Below are 20,417 nucleotides of genomic sequence, written 5' to 3' on the forward strand. Positions count from 1 at the left end.
TGGTGATACTCGCGTATGATAAATGCTCACTTGAGTGAGGTATTGGGAGTTGTTCTGGTACCCTTAGAAATATACCTCAGCAAGAATCAGTGCCTACGCCAGAGGAAGACCGTCAACAGGATAAGAACATAAGAATTAGACGCAGGAGTCGGCCATACGGCCCCTCGAGCCTGCTTTGCCATTCAATAAGATCATGGCTGATCTTTGACCTCAATCCATTTTCCCACACTATCCCCATATCCCTCGATTCCTCTAAAATCTCTCTTAGCCTTAAATATACTCAACGACTGAGCATCCACAGCCCTTTTAGAGCAGAGAATTCCAAAGATTCACAACCCTCTGACTGAAGAAATTTTTCCTCATTTCAGTCCTAAATGGCCACCCCCTTATCCTGGGACTGTGCCCACTCCGCTAGTTCTCTACTCTCCAATCAGGGAAATCAACCTCTCAACATCTTACCCTGTCAATTCCCCTCTAAGAATCTTGTACATTTCAATGAGATCACCTCGCATTCTTCTAAACTGTTTGTATGCATGCCGAATTACGTTTCAGTGACATTTTCCTTTCTGTTTGTATTAAGTGTCGCAGTGGACAGTGGGTACCCAAACTAACTCTCTTCTTTTATTAATTCTTGGAACGTCATATCACTACCACAATTTGACTTTCCTAACTCTATGCACGTGAAGATAAAATGGTTATCCAAAACTTGGCAGTCCCTGTCCTAACTCGCACTAAGTCCTGCTTACCCATCACCCCTGTGCTCGCTGACCTACATCAGCTTCCGGTTAAGCAAAGCCTCGATTTCTAAATTCTCATCCTTATTTTCAAATCTCTCCATGGCATCGCCCCCTCCCGATCTCTATAATCTCCTTCAGCCCCACAAACCACCCCCCGACACCCGAGATGCCTGCACACCTCAAATTTTGCCCTCCTTGAGCATCCTTGATTTATAATCGTTCAACCATTGGTGGCTGTGCCTTCAGCTGTCTCTAAGCTCTGGAACTCCCTCCCTATACCTCTCCACCTCTCTACCTCTCTTTCCTCCTTCAAGACGCTTCTTAAAACCGACCTCTTCACCTGCCCTAATTTCTTCTTATCTGGCTCAAATTTATTTTTTTGTCTTATAACACGCCTTTGGGCGTTTCACTTCGTTAAAGGATCTATATACATACAAGTTGTTGTTGTTGATCATAGATTGCACAGTCACTTGGTTTTGGGAACGCAACAGCAGAGCATTAGCTGGGTTCAGGTTATTGCAGTGCGACTCGGTTCATTATTACAGCTTCGCTGCCTTAGCTGGGTTCAGCTTTTAACATAACGTAGCGCAGCTCACAGTTTTCAGCATCACAATCTTGCAGCCAAAGCTGGGTTCTGCTTATTGCATCTCTCAGTTCAACACTTGTGGGGACCATAAATATAAGATCGTCACTAATAAATCCAATAGGGAATTCAGGAGAAACGTCTTTACCCAGAGAGTGGTGAGAATGTGGAACTCGCTGCCACGGAGTGGTTGAGGCGATCAGCACAGATGCATTTAAGGGGAAGCCAGATAAGGACCTGTAGAAGGAAGGAATAGAAGGTTATGCTGATAGTGTTTGATGAAGAGTGTTGAGCAGAGGCTTGTGTGGAGCATAAACACCGGCATGGACTAGTTGGGGTGAATGGCCTGTTTCTGTGCTGCATATTCTATGTAATATGGGTGTCATCGGCAAGGCCAGCATTTACTGCCCATCCCTAGTTGCCCTTGAGTTTGTGGTGATGCGCCGTCTTCCTGAACTGCTGCAGTCCATTCTTTGTAGCGGTGTGATACAACGGAGTGGCCTGCGAGGCTACTTCAGAGGTCAGTTAAGATTGGTGTGGGACTGGAGTCACATATAGGGTAAGGAACGTCTTTACCCAGCGGTTTCCTCCCTTTAAAAAAATATATAAAAATAGACTCTCCTGTAATTTCATTTTATTTGAATACATGTAGTGATAAATAAACAGTCTGCTCCCTCTCTCTAAAATAAGCAGGCCTGGAAGTTGCCAGTGCTGGAATAGCAATGATCAGCACTGTTTCTACTCCAGACCCAGGGCCCAATTTTAGCCATGACTTGCATCAATTTTTTTGGAGTAAGTTTTTTCTGGCGTAAGTTTAAAAAATGCCATTTTCCCCAAAAAATTTGCTCCAGAGTAAGCCAGTTATGTATGATTTTTTTTTTAGGTCAGTTTTTTTTCCAAAAGTGGGGTGTTCTCAGACACTTGCGCCCGTTTTGACCATCTGTGCCACTTTGGCCAGCAATAACTTACTCCAAATCGACTTAGGTCAGCGTATGTGGCCAGCTCTGAAAAACCTTGTGGGCAGTGAAGAAAAAGCAGCACACATTCGGCAGATATTAGGGCAGGGATAGGGGAGGGAAGGGAACTGGAGAGGACCTCAACAACCAAGCAGCAAACATTGCAAGGAAAAGCTCAAAATTAAATACTAATAAATGAAGTAAATCCTACTGGAGAAATGAGAGCTGCTGGCAGGGATGCCACAGGGTGGGGTAGAGAGGGTAGTATATAAAACACTCTTTCTCCTCCCCCCACCCCCATACACTCTTCCTCTTCTCCTCCCCTCCCACTTCCCCCCCCCCCCCCCCCCTCAAAAACTCTCCTCCTCCTCCCCCCCCGCAATCTCAAGCACAGCCACTAAATAAAAAAAATAGAACTCCGCCCGCGGGAGGCCAGTCGGCTGGGGATAGGGTGCGGCGAGATCGGGCATCCCTTCGGCCGGGGATAGGGGCTGCGAGCATTGGATCCTGCTCACAGCCCATAGGGCGTGCTGGGAGGGCAGGAGCATGCACGCAGCCCTCACTGAGCATGCGCGCAGGTGCCAGTAGTGCTTTCTGCACTGGCCTGTTGCTCCGTCCCCCGCCCCCCGCCATAAACTGTACGCCAGCCATGATTCCGGGGACTCTGAAGAGTAGCCAGGATGGGGCCCCTTTTTTCTGGTGCCCTTTCCAGTGCGCAAAGTCGGCGCGCTTCAGGTTAGTGCGCCGAAAAAACGGCTTGGGCGATGTTGGGCCCATGGAAAGGATCGGTTCATTAGCTCAAGTAAGTCAGGGGTGACCAAAAATTATGAGCCCCAATTCATGGCAATCCAATCTCTCAAAGTTTAGGCAAATGGCTTGTATTTGCCCCCTCATTTTTAAAAATCATTAGTTCGTCCTTTTGGAATTTTATACCTCCTGAAAGTTTGGAAATGGGCACAAAATCAACGCTGGCTCATTGGTGGATAGATCCTAAAAGAAAGAAAGACTTGCATCTATATAGCGTCTTTCACTGCCTCAGAACCTCTCAAAGTACAGCCAATGAAGTACTTTTGGAGTGTAGTCACTGTTGTAACGTAGGGAACGCGGCAGGCAATTTGCATATAGCAAGCTCCCACAAACAGAAATTAGATAATGAGCAGATAATCTCTCCTTTTTTGGTGATGTTGGTTGTGGGATAAAAGTGGGTCGGGACACAGAGGAGAACACCACTGCTTTTCTTCGAAATAGTACTTCATTGGCGATAAAACATGTTGGGACATCGCTAGGTCATGAAAGGCACTGAACAAATGCAAGACCTTTCTTTGTACCTTTTGTGATTCCTAGTCTGGCCTTGTTGAAAGTTATCAACTGATTACAGGAGCAGTATCACGCTGACCGAAGGCCATGGGAGGGTTAGTCATGGAGCAGCTGAGTGGCTCCAGTCTTACAACAATGTGTGGAGTGATGCGCTGAGGGAATCTGTTTGTGATGAACTGTTGAGGCAGTGCTGCAATAACTCTTGTTGTGGGATGACACATCTGACTTACATTTAGGCTCTGAATTGCCCTCAAGATTAAAAACAATCCTTTGATGTTTTCTGTGTAAACGATGGCTTGGAACTATGGGTCTCTTTTTTTTCTTTACGCAAGCGAAGGATTGTTTTATCTTTACACAAGTGGAGGATTCATGTGACCTCTCGAACCACGCAAGCAGTGACATTCTCCTGAAGCATTGAAAGAAAGACTTGAATTTATATAGCGCCTTTCACGACCACCGAACGTCTCAAAGTGCTTTACAGCCAATAAAGTACTTTTGAAGTGTAGTCACTGTTGTAATGTGAAAAAGCTCGCATTGCAGCTTCTAGCGTTGACGCTGGTCTTTCAGTATAGTGTGACGGCAGGTGCCGGAAATCTTTTCACTGTGCCTACATCAACTGCCAGTCGAAGCATCCAGCAGTGCAATTACAGACTTGGACCAACTTCATCATCTCGGGTTGCCGCCACTGACAGGTGTGTGGCTGCTAACACTTCGCCTTAGTGTCGTGCTGCTCAAGTTTCCATCTCTCGACGCAACCCTGGTTTGTATAAACAGAGAAATCTAAAGTGTAAGACTAATGATATCTTGCTGCAATTATATAGGGCCCTGGTGAGACTGCACCTGGAGTATTGTGTACAGTTTTGGCCTCCTTACCCAAGGAAGGATATACTTGCCGTAGAGGAGTGCAACAAAGATTCACCAGACTGATTCCTGGGATGGGGGGATTGTCAGTGAAGAGAGATTGAGTAGACGAGGCCTATATTCTCTGGAGTTTAGAAGAATGAGAGATGATCTCATTGAAACATATAACATTCTTGCAGGGTTTGAGGGAGGATGTTTCCCCTGGCTGGGGAGTCTAGAACCAGGGGTCACAGTTTCAGAATCAGGGGTCGGCCATTTGGGACTGAGATGAGGAGAAATTTCTTCACTCAGAGGGTGGTGAATCTTTGGAATTCTCTATCTCAGAGGGCTGTGGAGGCTCAGTCGTTGAGTATATTCAAGACAGAGATCGATAGATTTTTGCATATGAAGGGATATGGGGATAGTGCAGGAAAGTGTTGACGTAGATTAGCCATGATCTCATTGAATGGTGGAGCAGACTCAAGGGGCTGAATGGCCTACTCCTGCTCCTAGTTCTTATGTTCTTGTGTGCTAAAGTAGTACTGATGGCTGTTTTTAACAGTCAAGTGGATATCTATCTATAATGTGCATATTTTTTTTTTTAATTTCATCTACGCACACTTTCAGGTGTCAACCTTTTCCATTATAAATTGCTGGGTCCACACTTATAATGGAAATTGTCTCTGTAAACGTGTTACACTGTAATTATGCCCTCCGACCATTGTTGATGCTGTGTTTCTGAGCTCCTCCAGAGAAATGCCTATAATTCTAACCAATTCCAATGAGCTCTACTTCTTTGCTTCCCACAATGCAGTAGGAACAGAGGAACAGGAGTCGGTCATTTAGCCCCTCGAGCCTGTTCTGCCATTCAATCGGAGCATGACTGATCTGTGACCTAACTCCATATACCGGTTTTGCCCCATATCCCTTCATATCTTTGGTTAATAAAAATCTATCAATCTCAGATTTAAAATTAACAATTGATCTAGCATCAATTGCTATTTACGGAAGTGTGTTACAAACTTCTACCACCCTTTGTGTTTCTGAATTTCACTTCTGAAATGTCTGGCTCAAATTTCTAGACTAGTCTTAGACTCCTCAACCAGCGGAAATAGTTTCTCTCTATCTACCTTATCTGTTCCCTTTAATATCTTGAAACTTTGATCAAATCATCCCGATCTAAATTCCAGGGAATATAACCTTGTGTAATCTCTCCTTGTAATTTAACCCCTGGTTGGGCAAAGTATTATATAAATATTTTTTAAAGGACAGATTGTATAGCTTTAAAATAGGGACTGAATTATGTCTGCATATCCTGAGCCAATCAATCTCGCCCTCTTATCCCTTCACCTGGCCTTCACTCAGTTATTGGTGATTGACTAGTGCATTATTTAAAAGCTTGCATAGGACATGCTCTTCTTTTTTTTGTGTCAGCATTTCCCATTCAACTTTGCTATGTCAACTGTCACAACATAGTTGTGAGGCTCTAGCCACTAGGTGGCTCCATGGAGCGAATTTCTGAATGCTGTCTCCCAACTCTCGTCATCTTGTGTATATAAAAAAACTTTATCTCAACTGACTCTGGACACCGCCACAGGCAATTTACTAGTAGGAAAATTTTACGCCCCTTCTTTACACGCTACTGGAATTTTAATGCTAACTGTGCTGTCGTATTAAAAGTATAAGCCATTATGAGCACGAGAGTAGTGCTACTTTTTGTAGGGTTGATAGTATTTGACTCTGTCATGTGACTATTGCAGTTTTACTGATATGATGACCAACTTGGCACAGGCCACAGCTCAACCTGACACTCACCCTGTGGTCTGCTGCACTGGCAGAGGATGATCCTCTAAATTAATACCTCCTTGATTCTTTGGAATTATTCCCTGATAACTCATTTGTCTTGCTGCATCTCTCCCTCCCTTATCATTTACATAGCATTTAATTTATCATCGGAACTGCTGGACGAAAAAAGACCAAGGTCCATCTAGTTTGCCTTCTACCATCCTGGTAGTCATATGATATAACGACAATGGAGTTGTTGACTAATCACAGTAATCAATCTCAGATATCAGTGAGTCTACAACAGACCCAGACATAAGGCGAGGAAAACCCCCAGTAGTGGAGAGCTTTGGGAACCCATCATTATAGGCAGTCCCTCGGAATCGAGGAAGACTTGCTTCCACTCTTAAAATGAGTTCTTAGGTGGCTGAACAGTCCAATACGAGAGCCACAGACTCTGTCACAGGTGGGACAGATAGTCATTGAGGGAAGGGGTGGGTGAGACAGGTTTGCCGCACGCTCTTTCCGCTGCCTGCGCTTGATTTCTGCTTGCTCTCGGCGTTGCGACTCGAGGTGCTCAGCGCCCTCCCGGATGCACTTCCTCCACTCAGGGCGGTCTTTGGCCAGAGACTCCCAAGTGCCAGTGGGAATGTTGCACTTTATCAGGGAGGCTTTGAGGGTGTCCTTGTAATGCTTCCGCTGCCCACCTTTGGCTCGTTTGCCATGAAGGAGTTCCGAGTAGAGTACTTGCTTTGGGAGTCTCGTGTCTAGCATGCGAACTGTGTGGCCTGCCCAGCGGAGCTGATCAAGTGTGGTCAATGCTTCAATGCTGGGGATGTTGGCCTGGTCAAGGACCCTAATGTTGGTGCGTCTGTCCTCCCAGGGGATTTGTAGAATCTTGCAGAGACATCGTTGGTGATATTTCTCCAGCGACTTGAGGTGTCTACTGTACACCAAGTCGCCATACAGGAGGGTGGGTATTACTACAACCCTATAGACCATGAGCTTGGTGGCAGTTTTGACCAAAGTCACCTATTTCCCACCTCCCCCCGCCTAGCTCGCTACACTCATGACACATCATGTCTCAGATTACCTATGTACTGTATCCCAAAATATTAAATGGAGCCACAACACTCTCCAAGCTCTAACAACATAAGAATTAGGAGCAGGGGTAGGCCGTACGGCCCCTCGAGCCTACTCCACCACTCAATAAAATCATGGCTGATCATCAACCTCAACTCCACTTTCCCGCCCAATCTCCATATCCCTTGATTCCCCTAGAATCCAAAAATCTATCTATCTCCGCATTGAATATACTCAGTGATTCAGCATCCACAGCCCTATGGGACAGTGAATTCCAAAGATTCACCACCCTCTGAGTGAAGAAATTCCTCCTCATCTCAGTCTTAAATGGCTGACCCCTTATCCTGAGACTGTGCCCCCTAGTTCTAGATTCTCCAGCCAGGGGAAACAGCCTCTCAGCATCTACCCTATAAATCCCCCTCAAAATCCTATATGTTTCAATGAGATCTCTCATTCTTCTAAACTCCAGTGAGTATAGGCCTAATCTACTCAATATCGCCTCATCGGTCAACCCTTTCATCCCAGGGATCAATCTAGTGAACCTTCGTTGCACCACCTCCAAGGCTTGTGCACCAACGTCCTTGCAATAAAGGCCAACATGTCATTTGCCTTTCTAATTGCTTGCCGTACTTGCATGCTAATTCTTTGTGTTTCCTGTATGAGGACACCTAAATCTTTTTGAACACCAACATTTAATAGATTCTCGCCATTTTAAGAAGTATTCTTTGTTCGATTCTCTGGGTCTGTTGTGTTCATGTTGGATGCCATCTTCACTACTGTTGGCATCTTGTGCCTGCTCTGCAACTCCAACTTCCCTTCGCCATCGGCTGATGAACACCCCTCTATTACTGTGCCATTCACTGCGCTAGGTTCAGAAACCCTTGCATACCACATGCCCCATAACATGTAGGATGCCTTGTGTGCTTCCCAGCTCCCAGTGGATTTGCAGGATCTTGCAGAGGCAGTGCTGGTGGTACTTCTCCAGTGCTTTGAGGTGTCTACTGTATATTGTCCACGTCTCTGAGCGATATAGGAGGGCGGGTGTCACTATGCCCTATAGACCATAAGCTTGATGCTAGATTTGAGGTCCTGGTCTTCAAACACTCTTTTCCTCAGGCGGCCGAAGGCTGCGCTGGCATATTGGAGTCGGTGTTGGACCTCGTCATTGCTGTCTGCCCTTGCTGATATTAGGCTCCCAAGGTATGGAAAATGGTCCATGTTGTCCAAGGCCGCGCCGTGGATTTTGATAACCGGGGGAGCAGCGCTGTGTGGCGAGGTCAGGTTGGTGAAGGACCTTTGTCTTCCGGATGTTTAGTGTAAGGCCCATGCTTTCGTACTTTCGGTGAAGATGTTGAACTCACTTTGAATGGAAGCAAATCTACCTCGATTTTGAGGAGCTGCCTATGATGATGATGATGATGATCCCCGGCTTAAATACCTTTCTTGCTGAGGGCATTGCCTCTTGCTGGATGCAGTTCTGCAGGTGTCACCAGACTTTGCCCCCTCACCCGAGGCCAGGGCTAAATGTCCATTTGATTGCTGCTCCAGATTTAGATTTGTTAACTAATTGCATGCTGTGAATTGAACACTGCAACCTTCTGATGTGCGTGGCTCACATCAGCACTACGTACCTTGATCCACAAGACCAAACGTTTGAGTTGAAGGAATGAATTCAGCAAGGGCCAAGATCCCAAAAGAAGCATGTGTTTGTGTGTGTTCCTATTTGTGTTTCCGCAAGAGTCCTTGAACTGTGTGTGAAAGATAAATGGAAATGTTATTTTTTGTTTTCAAGCTGAAATTACACTGAAGTGGGCTGATACACTGTCAACAGCCAACCGCTTTGCTGTTTACCCCGCTGCTTGCCTAAGTAAGCTACTGGAGGGCATGCCAATCTGATTGATTGATTGATTTAGGTCAGTGATTACAGCACAAGGTAGGACCACAGCAAGCAGAGAGAGGATATATGGCGATCCCTGGGATAACAGTTTATTTCCAAAGCACTTCTTTCTTATTCTTTGGGATGTGGGCATCGCTGGCCATTACCCATTGCTAGCTGCCCTTTAAAGATAGTGAAGGACTGCTGCCTTGAAGCGCTGCATGCCGTGTGGTGAAGGGGCTATCATACTTCACAGCTGTTACATAGAAACAAAGAAAATAGGTGCATGAGTAGGCCATTCGGTCCTTCAAGCCTGCACCACCATTCAATAAGATCATGGCTGATCATTCCCTCAGTACTCCTTTCCTGCTTTCTCTCCATACCCCTTGATCCCCTTCGCCACAAGGTCCATATCGAACTCCCTCTTGAATATATCCAATGAACTGGCATCAACAACTCTCTGTGGCAGGGAATTGCACAGGTTAACAACTCTCTGAGTGAAGAAGTTTCTCCTCATCTCAGTCCTAAATTGCCTACCCCTTATCCGAAGACTGTGTCCCCTGGTTCTGGACTTCCCCAACATCGGGAACATTCTACCCGCATCTAACCTGTCCCGTCCCGTCCCGTCAGAATCTTATCTGTTTCTATGAGATCCCCTCTCCTTCTAAACTCCAGTGCATAAAGACTCAGTTGATCCAATCTCTCCTCATGTCAGTCCAGCCATCCCAGGAATCAGTCTGGTGAACCTTTGCTGCACACCCTCAATAGCAAGAACGTCCTTCCTCAGATTAGGAGACCAAAATTGAACACCATATTTCCAGGTGAGGCCTCATCAAGGCTCTGTACAACTGCAGTAAGACCTCCCTGCTCCTATACTCAAATCCCCTCGCTATGAAGGCCAACATACCATTTGCCTTCACCGCCTGCTGTACCTGTATGCCAACTTTCAATGACTGATGAACCATGACACCAGGTCTTGTTGCACCTCCCCTTTTCCTAATCTGCCACCATTCAGATAATATTCTGTCTTTGCGTTTTTGCCCCCAAAGTGAATAACCTCATATTTATCCACATTATACTGCATCTGCCATGCATTTGCCCACTCACCTAACCTGTTCAAGTCACCCTGCAGCCTCTTAGCATCCCCTTCACAGCTCACACCGCCACCCAGTTTAGTGTCATCTGCAAACTTGGAGATATTACACTCCATTCCTTCATCTGAATCATTGATGTATATTGTAAAGAGCTGGGGTCCCAGCACTGAGTCCTGCGGCACTCCACTAGTCACTGCCTGCCATTCTGAAAAGGACCCGTTTATCCCGACTCTCTGCTTTCTGTCTGCCAACCAGTTCTCTATCCACGTCAGTATATTACCCCCAATACCATGTGCTTTGATTTTGCACACCAATCTCTTGTGTGGGACCTATTCAAAAGCCTTTTGAAAGTCCAAACACACCACCACATCCACTGGTTCTCCCTTGTCCACTCTACTAGTTACATCCTCAAAAAATTCCAGAAGATTTGTCAAGCATAATCGTCCCCTTCATAAATCCATGCTGACTTGGACCTATCCTGTCACTGCTTTCTAAATGCGCTGCTATTTCATCCTTAATAATTGATTCCAACATTTTCCCCACCACTGATGTCAGGCTAACCGGTCTATAATTACCCACTTTCTCTCTCCCTCCCTTTTTGAAAACTGGTGTTACATTCGCTACCCTCCAGTCCATAGGAACTGATCCAGAGTCAATAGACTGTTGGAAAATGATCACCAATGCATCAATTATTTCTAGGGCCACTTCCTTAAGTACTCTGGGATGCAGACTATCAGGCCATGGGGATTTATCGGCCTAAAATCCCATCAAATTCCCTAATTCAATTTCCCGCCTAATAAGGATATCCTTCAGTTCCTCCTTCTCACTAGACCCTCGGTCCCCTAGTACTCCCGGAAGGTTATTTGTGTCTTCCTTCGTGAAGACAGAACCAAAGTATTTGTTCAATTGGTCTGCCATTTCTTTGTTCCCCATTATAAATTCACCTGAATCCGACTGCAAGGGACCTATGTTTGTCTTCACTAATCTTTTTCTCTTCACATATCTATAGAAGCTTTTGCAGTCAGTTTTTATGTTCTTCTTGTACTCTATTTTCCCCTCTTAATTAAACCCTTTGTCCTCCTCTGCTGAATTCTAAATTTCTCCCAGTCCTCAGGTTTGCTGCTTTTTCTGGCCAATTTATATGCCTCTTCCTTGGATTTAACACTATCCTTAATTTCCCTTGTTAGCCACGGTTGAGCCACCTTCCCTGTTTTATTTTTACTCCAGACAGGGATGTACAATTGCTGAAGTTCATCCATGTGATCTTTAAATGTTTGCCATTGCCTATCCACCGTCAACCCTTTAAGTATCATTTGCCAGTCTATTCTAGCCAATTCTCGCCTCAAACCATCGAAGTTACCTTTCCTTAAGTTCAGGACCCTAGTTTCTGAATTAACTGTGTCACTCTCCATCCTAATAAAGAATTCTACCATGTTATGGTCACTCTTCCCCAAGGGGTCTCGCACAACAAGATTGCTAACTAGTCCTTTCTTATTACACATCATCCAGTCTAGGACATCCAAGCTAATGTCCTTTCTTACTATTGCATTCATTTCCTCTTTAACCAACAATGCCACCCTGCCTCCTTTTCCTTTCTGTCTATCCTTCCTAAATGTTTCACCTAAATACTGCACTCCCATACATCGAAGTGCAGCTACCCTTGTGCCAGCTGATTTGCGGACAGCAAGATCCCACACGCAGCAAATGAAAGGCTAGTTCGGTTTTGGTGGTGTTGGTTGCGGGCTGAATGTTGGTCAGGACACCTGGAGAACTCCCCTGCCCTTGGAATAGTGTCATAGGATCTTTGTACAGACAGAGCCTCGGTTTAAGGCAGCCCCTCCGACAGTGCAGCACTCCCTCAGTACTGTGCTCAAGTGTCAGGCAAGATTATGTGCTCAAGCCTGGGGAGTGAGGCTTAAACCCACAACCTTCTGACTCTGAGTCGAGAGTGCTACTAACTGAGGCAAGCTGACACTTATCTGGACAGATAACTCGATGAATGCCAGTGTTGGAAATGAGCTTGGTCAGCTCCATCTGTGGGATTTAGTTGTATCTGATAACTCTTAATTGTATATTCTGTTTATGTCACTTGCTCAAACTATATTTTGGCCCCACCATGGCTTTTGTCTTCTTGTCTCCATTCCTTTCCTGAAAGTACAGTATCCTGGGCCTCTCACAAGTCACCATTCCTCATGTGTGCGCCAATGCATTAAGTGCTGAGCAACAACAACAACTTGTATTTATATAGCGGCTTTAATGTAAAAATAAGTCTCCAGGTGCTTCAAAGGAGCGTTATTAAAGAAAATTTGACATTGAGCCACATAAGGAGATATTAGGACAGATGGGGGTAGGTTTTAAAGGAGGAGAGGAATGTTTTGAGGCAGCGAAGTTTAGGGAGGGAATTCCAGAGCTTGGGACCTAGGCAGCTGAAAACACGGCCGCCAATGCTGGTGTGATTGAAATCGGGGATGCACAAGAAGCCAGAATTAGAGGAGCACAAAGATCTCGGAGGGTTGGTAGGCCTGAAGGAGGTTACACAGATGGGGAGGTGCGAAGCCATGGAGGTGTTTGGAAACAAGGATGAGAATTTGAAAACTGAACAGACTATACGACCACCTGTTTGTGGGGGAAAATCGCAGCTGAGATTTCACCTGCCCTCATCTGGTGTCCATGCACCAAGGAATTTTCATCCAGCGGCAAAACCCTGGCCTCCGCCATGGCCTCACCCCTCCGATCGCTGTAATTTCCTCCAGTCCTCCAACCCTATGAGATCTCCGTGTTCCTCCAACTCTAGCTTCTTGTCCAACCACCTCCCCTACCAGCCGCCCAGCCCCACGCCTTCACACCATTGGCGGCTGTGCCTTCAGCTGTCCAGGCCCTAAGTAAATCTCTCCGCCTCTCTCTCCTTGAAGACCTTCCTTAAAACCTACCTGTCCTAATGTCATCTCCTTTGGCTCGTTGTCGATTTCTTGTGTCTGATAACACTCCTGTGAAGTGTCTTGAGACGTTTTACTCCATTAAAGGTTTTTATTTGTTCGTTCCGGGGTGTAGGCGTCGCTGGCAAGGCAAGCATTTATTGCCCATCCCTAATTGCCCTTGAGAAGGTGGTGGTAAGCCGCCGCCTTGAACTGCTCCAGTCCGTGTGGTGAAGGTACTTCCATGGTGCTGTTGGGGAGGGAGTTTCAGGACTTTGACTCAGGGACGATGAAGGAACAGCGATATATTTCCAAGTCAGGATGGTGTGTAACTTGGAGGGGAACTCTCAGGTGCTGGTGCTCCCATGCACCTGCTGCCCTTGTCCTTCTAGGTGGCAGAGGTCATGGGTTAGGGAGGTGCTGCTGAAGGTAAATGCAAGTAGTTGTTGATCCCCATTGGGTTTGAAAACTTCCACCAATGAAAGTAAAAGTAACAATACTATAATAAATGATATGGAAGAATGGGGAATGACTCGAAACAATTACATTTGCTTATACAAGTTGGCTGGCTCCTCCTAGGAGTGCAATAGAAGTTGATAACCACCATTTATAAGCCAGCATCAGGATAGAGTTGGTATTTGCTTGGGCGGGAGTCTCTCTGGATTTGGCTAGATTTCCATTTTGGAAATTGTCATTCGCTGATCCTGTGTGCTGGAAGAGGTTCTGATTTACTGCTCACCCGCCAATAGGAGGGGGCGTGGAGATTTTTAAGAATGTTTTACATAGGATGTACAGCACAGGAACAGACCATTTGGCCCAGCAGGTCCGTGCCGGTGTTTATGCTCCACACGAGCCTCCTCCCAACCCTCTTCATCTCACCCCATCAACATATCCTTCTATTCCTTTCTCCCTCTTGTGCTTATCTAGCTTTCCCTCAAATCTATACTATTCGCCTCAACCACTCCCTGTGGTAGCATGTTTCACATTCTCACCATTCTCTGTGTAAAAAGAATTCCTAATTGATTTATTAGTGACTATCCTATATTTGTGACCTCTAGTTTTGGTCTCCTCCACAAGTGGAAACATTTTCTGTACGTCTACCCTATAAAACGCTTACATAATCTTGACGACCTCCTATCAGGTCACCCCCCCCCCCCCCCCCTCCCCCTCAGTCTTCTCTGATTTAGCTCTGTTACTCTGTTTAATAAAAGCAAACATGGGTACATTTCAGTGAATTCATATCCACTGTATAATTCAGCACTTTATTTCTCTTCTCCCCCCCCCCCCCCCCAACCCCACCCCCTGATATCCTTTTAAGAAGGTTTTTTGAAGGGAGAACAAAAGATAGAGAATGTATTTGTAGCCTTCTGTGGCCTTCCTCTCAGTTCCTGCATTCCTGCCTGTTATAAAATCGCTTTCCTGGCCCTTATCTTCCTAGAGTTGTCACGTGGATCCGAATGGCTTGGCTAACGCCAGTCGTTTGTCCATCAGGGAGCGGTTCTCATCGTGTTTACGTGGGTTGGCTTCCTTCATGGGTGCCAGCTCTAACTTTGTACCTGAAAGGTCTGGCTCCAATTTTTAGGTTAATGTCCCCAAGTAATGTATTTGCTTCATGGGTTCTTTGCTTAAGAATTCATAGCAACACATTGCTATTAAGAACTAGTTGGTTTGTTAACCGAGGTTTAACAATCACACTACACATTACCAGTTCATCCACTAGGCTCAACTGCATACCTCATCGAGGATGACCGAGACCCAACTGACTGGGGTTTTATTGAGTCTTGTGAACATCACGTGACTGGCTAAGCCACTCACAATGCAACAGCTCTACAAACCTGTGAACATACTCACGGGTGCATACATTACACCAGCCATTATAGAATTGGCCATCGGTGTTCAATGTATGTTATTCTTTTCTCCTTTTCAATGAATTGTGAGGCGGGGCCATCGGAAAGCACAGCAGAAGCTCACGCCGGCAATGCCTACATAGTGAGAAAGGGAAAAACCTGTCCTTAAACAGTATCCTCTTGTGTCTTGGCGACATCTTAAACTGCTACTTGTACATTGAATTGCTTTATAAAGGTCAGTGCAGGCAAACACAGCAGCCAATCTGTGCACAGAAAGAGCCCACAAATAGCAATGAGATGAATGACCAGTTAGCGTGATTTTGGTGGAGTTGGTGTAGGGAAGCGATTTGGCCAAAGACCCAAGGGATCTTTAACATTCACTTGCACCTCTGCAACAGGCAGACGGGGCTTTGATTTAATGTCTCATCCGAAGGCCGGCGCCTCTGACCGTGCAGCACTCCCACAATACTGCACTGCAGCGTTATCCCAGATTATGGCACCAAGTTTCCACACGCGGCAAAACGGGCGCCCCTCCGAGCTGGGCGCCTGTTTTCCGCGCCAAAAACGGCGCCTGAAAAAAAACGCGCTATTCTCGAGCGCTTTGCAGCTCGATGTCTGCTTGGCGTGGCGCACAGGGGGCGGAGCCTACCACTCGCGCCGATTTTGTAAGTAGGAGGGGGCGGGTACAATTTAAATGAGTTTTTTTCGTGCCGGCAACCCTGCGCGTGCGCGTTGGAGCGTTCGCGCACGCGCAATGTGAAGGAAACATTGGCACTCGACCATTTTTAAAAGTGCTGCAGAAAAAGTGAAAATTTGTTTATTGAACCCTTGCAAAGGCTTGTATTTTAATTTTCTTGATATTTCTGTGTGTGAGGGTGAGGGAGTGCATTCTGTAATTAAAGATAGACTGTGATAAACGGGACACATGCACTTGTTTGAGACTATTCAAATTCTTTGTAGCTGTTCAATTTTTAAAATTTTTTAATAAAACCACATTGTCCTTCCATGATCAGCACTGAGGCTTCTTGCAGCTTTCTCCCCCTGCCGTCCGTCGGGCCTGACAGCAAACGGCTGCCTCAAGTAATGTGGCTTCCTGCAGCCTTCTCCCTCCCTCCCCCTGCCGTCGGTTGGTCTCGACGGCAAACCGCTGCCTGAAAGGCCTGTCTGAAGCACTTTCACACAGGTAGGAACATGGTTTATTTAATCTTTTCTTTGCTTATAAATTTTTATTCAGGTTGGATTTATTTGTATAAGTATAACTAAGGATTGATTGTAGAATTTAATGACTTCCCTTTCCCCCCCCACCTCGTTCCCGACGCCTAATTTGTAACCTGCGCCTGATTTTTTTAATGTGTAGACAAGGTTTTTTCAAGCCTACAAAAATCTTCACTTGCTCCATTCTAAGTTAGTTTGGAGTACGTTTTCACTGTGGAAACTTTCAAATCAGGCGTCAGTGGCCGGACACGCCCCCTTTTGAAAAAAAATTCTGTTCAAAAGTGAAACTATTCTACCTGACTAGAACTGCAGAAAACTTAAATGTGGAGAATTCCGATTTCTAAGATACTCCGTTCTCCACCAGTTGCTCCTAAAAATCAGGAGCAAATCATGTGGAAACTTGGGGCCTGTGTGCTGGAATCCTGGAGCATGCCTTCAACCCACAACCTTCTGACTCAGTGGTGGGCATGCTATCAATGAGGCAAACTGACACCAGCTGAACTGGGGTCAAGCTACAGCATACTGGGATAGATTAAGCATGCATTATCTGCGTGTGTAAACTGCTCAATCGGTTTCAATTTCCAATGGTCTTTTTGGGCCTGAGTTAATTCTTCCAGGTACCTTGCAACCTATATCAAACTACTGTCAAGGTGATTATATCCAGGAACATAGAATGATACTGGGCCTTAGAGGGCTAAATTATGAGGACAAGTTGCATAAACTTGGCTTGTATTCCTTATAGACAATTGAGGGTGATCCAATCAAGGTGCTTAAATGTTAAAAGATTCAATGGATTAGATATGAAGAAACTATTTCCTCTGGTGGGAGAAAAAAATAAGAAAGACTTGCATTTATATAGCGCATTTCACGACCATTGGACGCCCCAAAGTGCTTTACAGCCAATGAATTACTTTTTGAAGTGCCAACATTGTTATAATGTAGGAAACATGGTAGCTAATTTACACCAAGCGAGCTCCCATGAACAGCAATGTGATGATAACCAGATAATCTGTTATTGCGATGTTGATTGAAGGATAAATATCGGCCAGGAATCGAGAACAGGGGACATAACTTTAAAATCAGAGCTAGGCCATTTTAGAGGGAAATCAGGAAGCACTTTTCACACAAAGGGTAGTAGAAAGCTGGAATTCTCCCCCGAAAAAGGCCGCAGATGTTGGGTCAATTGAAATTTTCAAGACCTTTTTTCTTTTTTGTCTCTTTTCCAGCCTAAACCAAGCTATGTTTTTTTTAGAAGTTCTTTTGAGACTTTTTAATAACTTAATAATACGTCTTGCATTTAATACATGGAGTCTTGCAATGCTAAAGAGTTACAAATGCTGCATCTAGTGTAACTTGATATGTTTTAGCTGGAATTGAGTGTCTGCTCAGCAAACCTGTCAATCCTAAATGGTCTCGATTCGCTTCGTGCTGCATTCGCTCGGTTTGATGAGCCAGCATTCTGCTGCCGATGCTTTTCAGTCACTTACTGCTGGTGACCGATGGAGACCTGGAGATTGCATAATTAATTGAGCCTTTGGCTCTGGGCCCGGGATCCGGTGGATGGAAAGTTTAACTCTTAGGAGAAAGCCATGCTTGGGGTTGTGCTTCTACCTGCCTGAAATGAGCTCTCGACCACATATCCACAGCATAACTAAGACCGCCTATTTCCGCATCCTTAACATCGCCCGTCTTCACCCCGCCTCAGCTCATCCGCTGCTGAAGCCCTCATCCATGCCTTTAGACCATGACTAAGAACATAAGAATTAGGAGCAGGCCATTTGACCCCTCGATCCTGCTCCGCCATTTAATAAGATCATGGCTGATTTGATCATGGACTGAGCTCCACTTCCCTGCCCGCTCCCTATCCTTTATTCCCTTATCGCTCAAAAATCTGTCTATCTGCGCCTTAAATATATTCAATGACCCAGCCTTCAAAGCTCTCTCGGGCAGAGAATTCCACAAATTTACAACCCTCTGAGAGAAGAAATTCCTCCTCATCTGTTTTAAATGGGTGGACTCTTATTCTGAGACTGTGCCCCCTAGTTTTAGTTTCCCCTATGAGTGGAAATATCCTCTCTGCATCCATCTTGTCAAGCCCCCTCATTATCTTATGTTTTGATAAGACCACCTGTCATTTTTCTGAACTTCAATGAGTATAGTCCCATCTTTATGTTAACCCCCTCATCTCCGGAATCAACCTAGTGAACCTTCTCTGAACAGCCTCCAATGCAAGTGTATTCTTCCTTAAATACGGAGACCAAAACTGCACGCGGTACTCTAGGTGTGGCCTCACAGTTGTAGCAGGACTTCTCTGCTTTTATACTCTATCCCCATTATTGCATTAAAGGCCAACATTCCATTTGCCTTCCTGATTACTTGCTGTATCTGCAAACTAACTTTTTGTGTTTCATGCACAAGGACACCGAGGTCCCTCTGTACTGCAGCACTTTGCAATTTTTCTCCATTTAAATAATAATTTGCTTTTCTCTCTTTTCTGCCAAAATGGATAACCTCACATTTTCCTACATTATACTTCATCTGCCACATTTTTGACCACTCACTTAACCTGTCTACATCCCGTTGCAGATTTTTTGTGTCCGCCTCATAATTTGCTTTCCCACCCATCTTTGTATCATCAGAGCCCCAAGCTCTGGAACTCCCTTCCTAAATATCTCCGCCTCTCTACCTCTCTTTCCTCCTTCAAGACGCTCCTTAAAACCTACCTCTTTGACCAAGCTTTTGGTCACCTGCACTAATTTCTACTTATGCGGCTCAGTGTCAAATTGGTTTATCTCATAATAATCCTGTGAAGCGCCTTGGAACATTTCACTACTTTAAAGGTGCTATATAAATACAAGTTGTTGTTGTTACCTAACTCTGTTTATGGTTTGAAACCAGATCCTGGTTTAGGCTGGCGATGTTGGAGCTGTTTTGCCAGAGTGCCAACATTTTCAGTTTTTGCTGTCTCTTTCTCTCTCTCTCCATTTCTCCTCTCCCGAAAATGCTGACTCCAAACTAGGATTCTATTGCACAGGTACTGGGCGGTAATAACAACAACTTGCATTTATGTAGCATCTTTGACATAGTAAAACATCACAACGGACTTCACTGGAGCATTATTAGACCAGAATTGACACCGAACTACATAGAGATATTGGGACAGGAAGGAGGTAGATTTTAAGGAGCGTCTTAAAGAAGGAGAGAGGGTCGGAGAGGTTTCTGAGGTAATTCTAGAGCTTGGGGCCCAGACAAATGAAGGCACCAGCCATCAGTGGTGGAGCGAAAGAAATCTGGGAGGTACAAGAGGCCAGATTTGGAGAAATGCAGAGATCTTGGATGGTTGAGGGGCAAGGCATGGAGGGATTTGAAAACAAAGATGAGAATATTGAATTTGAAAACAAAGATGAGAATATTAAATTTGAGGTGTTGCTGGACCAGGAGCCAATGTAAGTCAGCGAGTGGTGGGAGAATGGGAGTTAGGACATCCCTTAGTACCTCTCCCATTATTTCTTTGTAAGGCTTTGTCAATGATTATCAGTAGACTATTTGACTGGGATGGGAAGTTAACCACACACAACCTGATCCTGTTCTCCCCGCAAAGTCTAGACATGCGTGTTTTCCAGCGGGGAATCCCCGGATAGATATCGGCAATCAGAAGTCTGGCTCTTATTCTTTGTACTCCTCAGGCCTGGCGTTGGGAATACTTGTAGTTGTCCCATCTCTCAGCCAACTCAGCACAGACCAGAGACTGAAGGCAAGACTCTCCCGAGCTGCATGGCCCAGTACTCTACCACTCAGCATTTTGGATAGTACAGCGTGGAAGAAGGCCATTTGGCTCATTGAGTCTCTGCTGGCTCTTTTGAAGAGCAATCTAATTAGTTCCACTCCACTACTCTTTCCCCATATTCCTGCAATTGTTTTCTCATTCAAGTATTTATCCAATTCTCTTTTCAAGGCTACTATTGAAACTATATCCACCACTCTATCAAGCAGTGCATTCCAAATCCTAACCACTCGTGTAAAAAAAAAAAGTTTTTCCTCATCTTGCCTCTGGTCCTTTTGCCAATTATCTTAAATCTGTCCCCTCTGGTTATTTATCTCTCAGTCATTGGAAACAGTTTCTCTTTATTTACTCTATCTAAACCTTTCATGATTTTAAACACCGCTATCAA

General features: G+C 45.2%; 1 protein-coding gene across 3 annotated transcripts in view; it reads left to right on the forward strand.

Moving 5' to 3' along the window:
* tpra1 (transmembrane protein, adipocyte asscociated 1) overlaps positions 1 to 20,417 on the forward strand; it is a 69,973-nt gene that overhangs the window by 16,859 nt on the left and 32,697 nt on the right. Inside the window, exon 2 of one of the 3 annotated variants that reach the window (XM_070895703.1) lies at positions 16,044 to 16,213. The exons of the other annotated variants lie outside the window; for them this stretch is intronic. The gene's annotated coding sequence lies outside the window, so the exon portion shown is untranslated. The remainder of the gene's footprint in view (positions 1 to 16,043; positions 16,214 to 20,417) is intronic. 3 annotated transcript variants of the gene reach the window in all.

The sequence above is a fragment of the Pristiophorus japonicus genome, chromosome 12 (genome assembly GCF_044704955.1).
Source record: "Pristiophorus japonicus isolate sPriJap1 chromosome 12, sPriJap1.hap1, whole genome shotgun sequence".
Classification (NCBI taxonomy): domain Eukaryota; kingdom Metazoa; phylum Chordata; class Chondrichthyes; family Pristiophoridae; genus Pristiophorus; species Pristiophorus japonicus.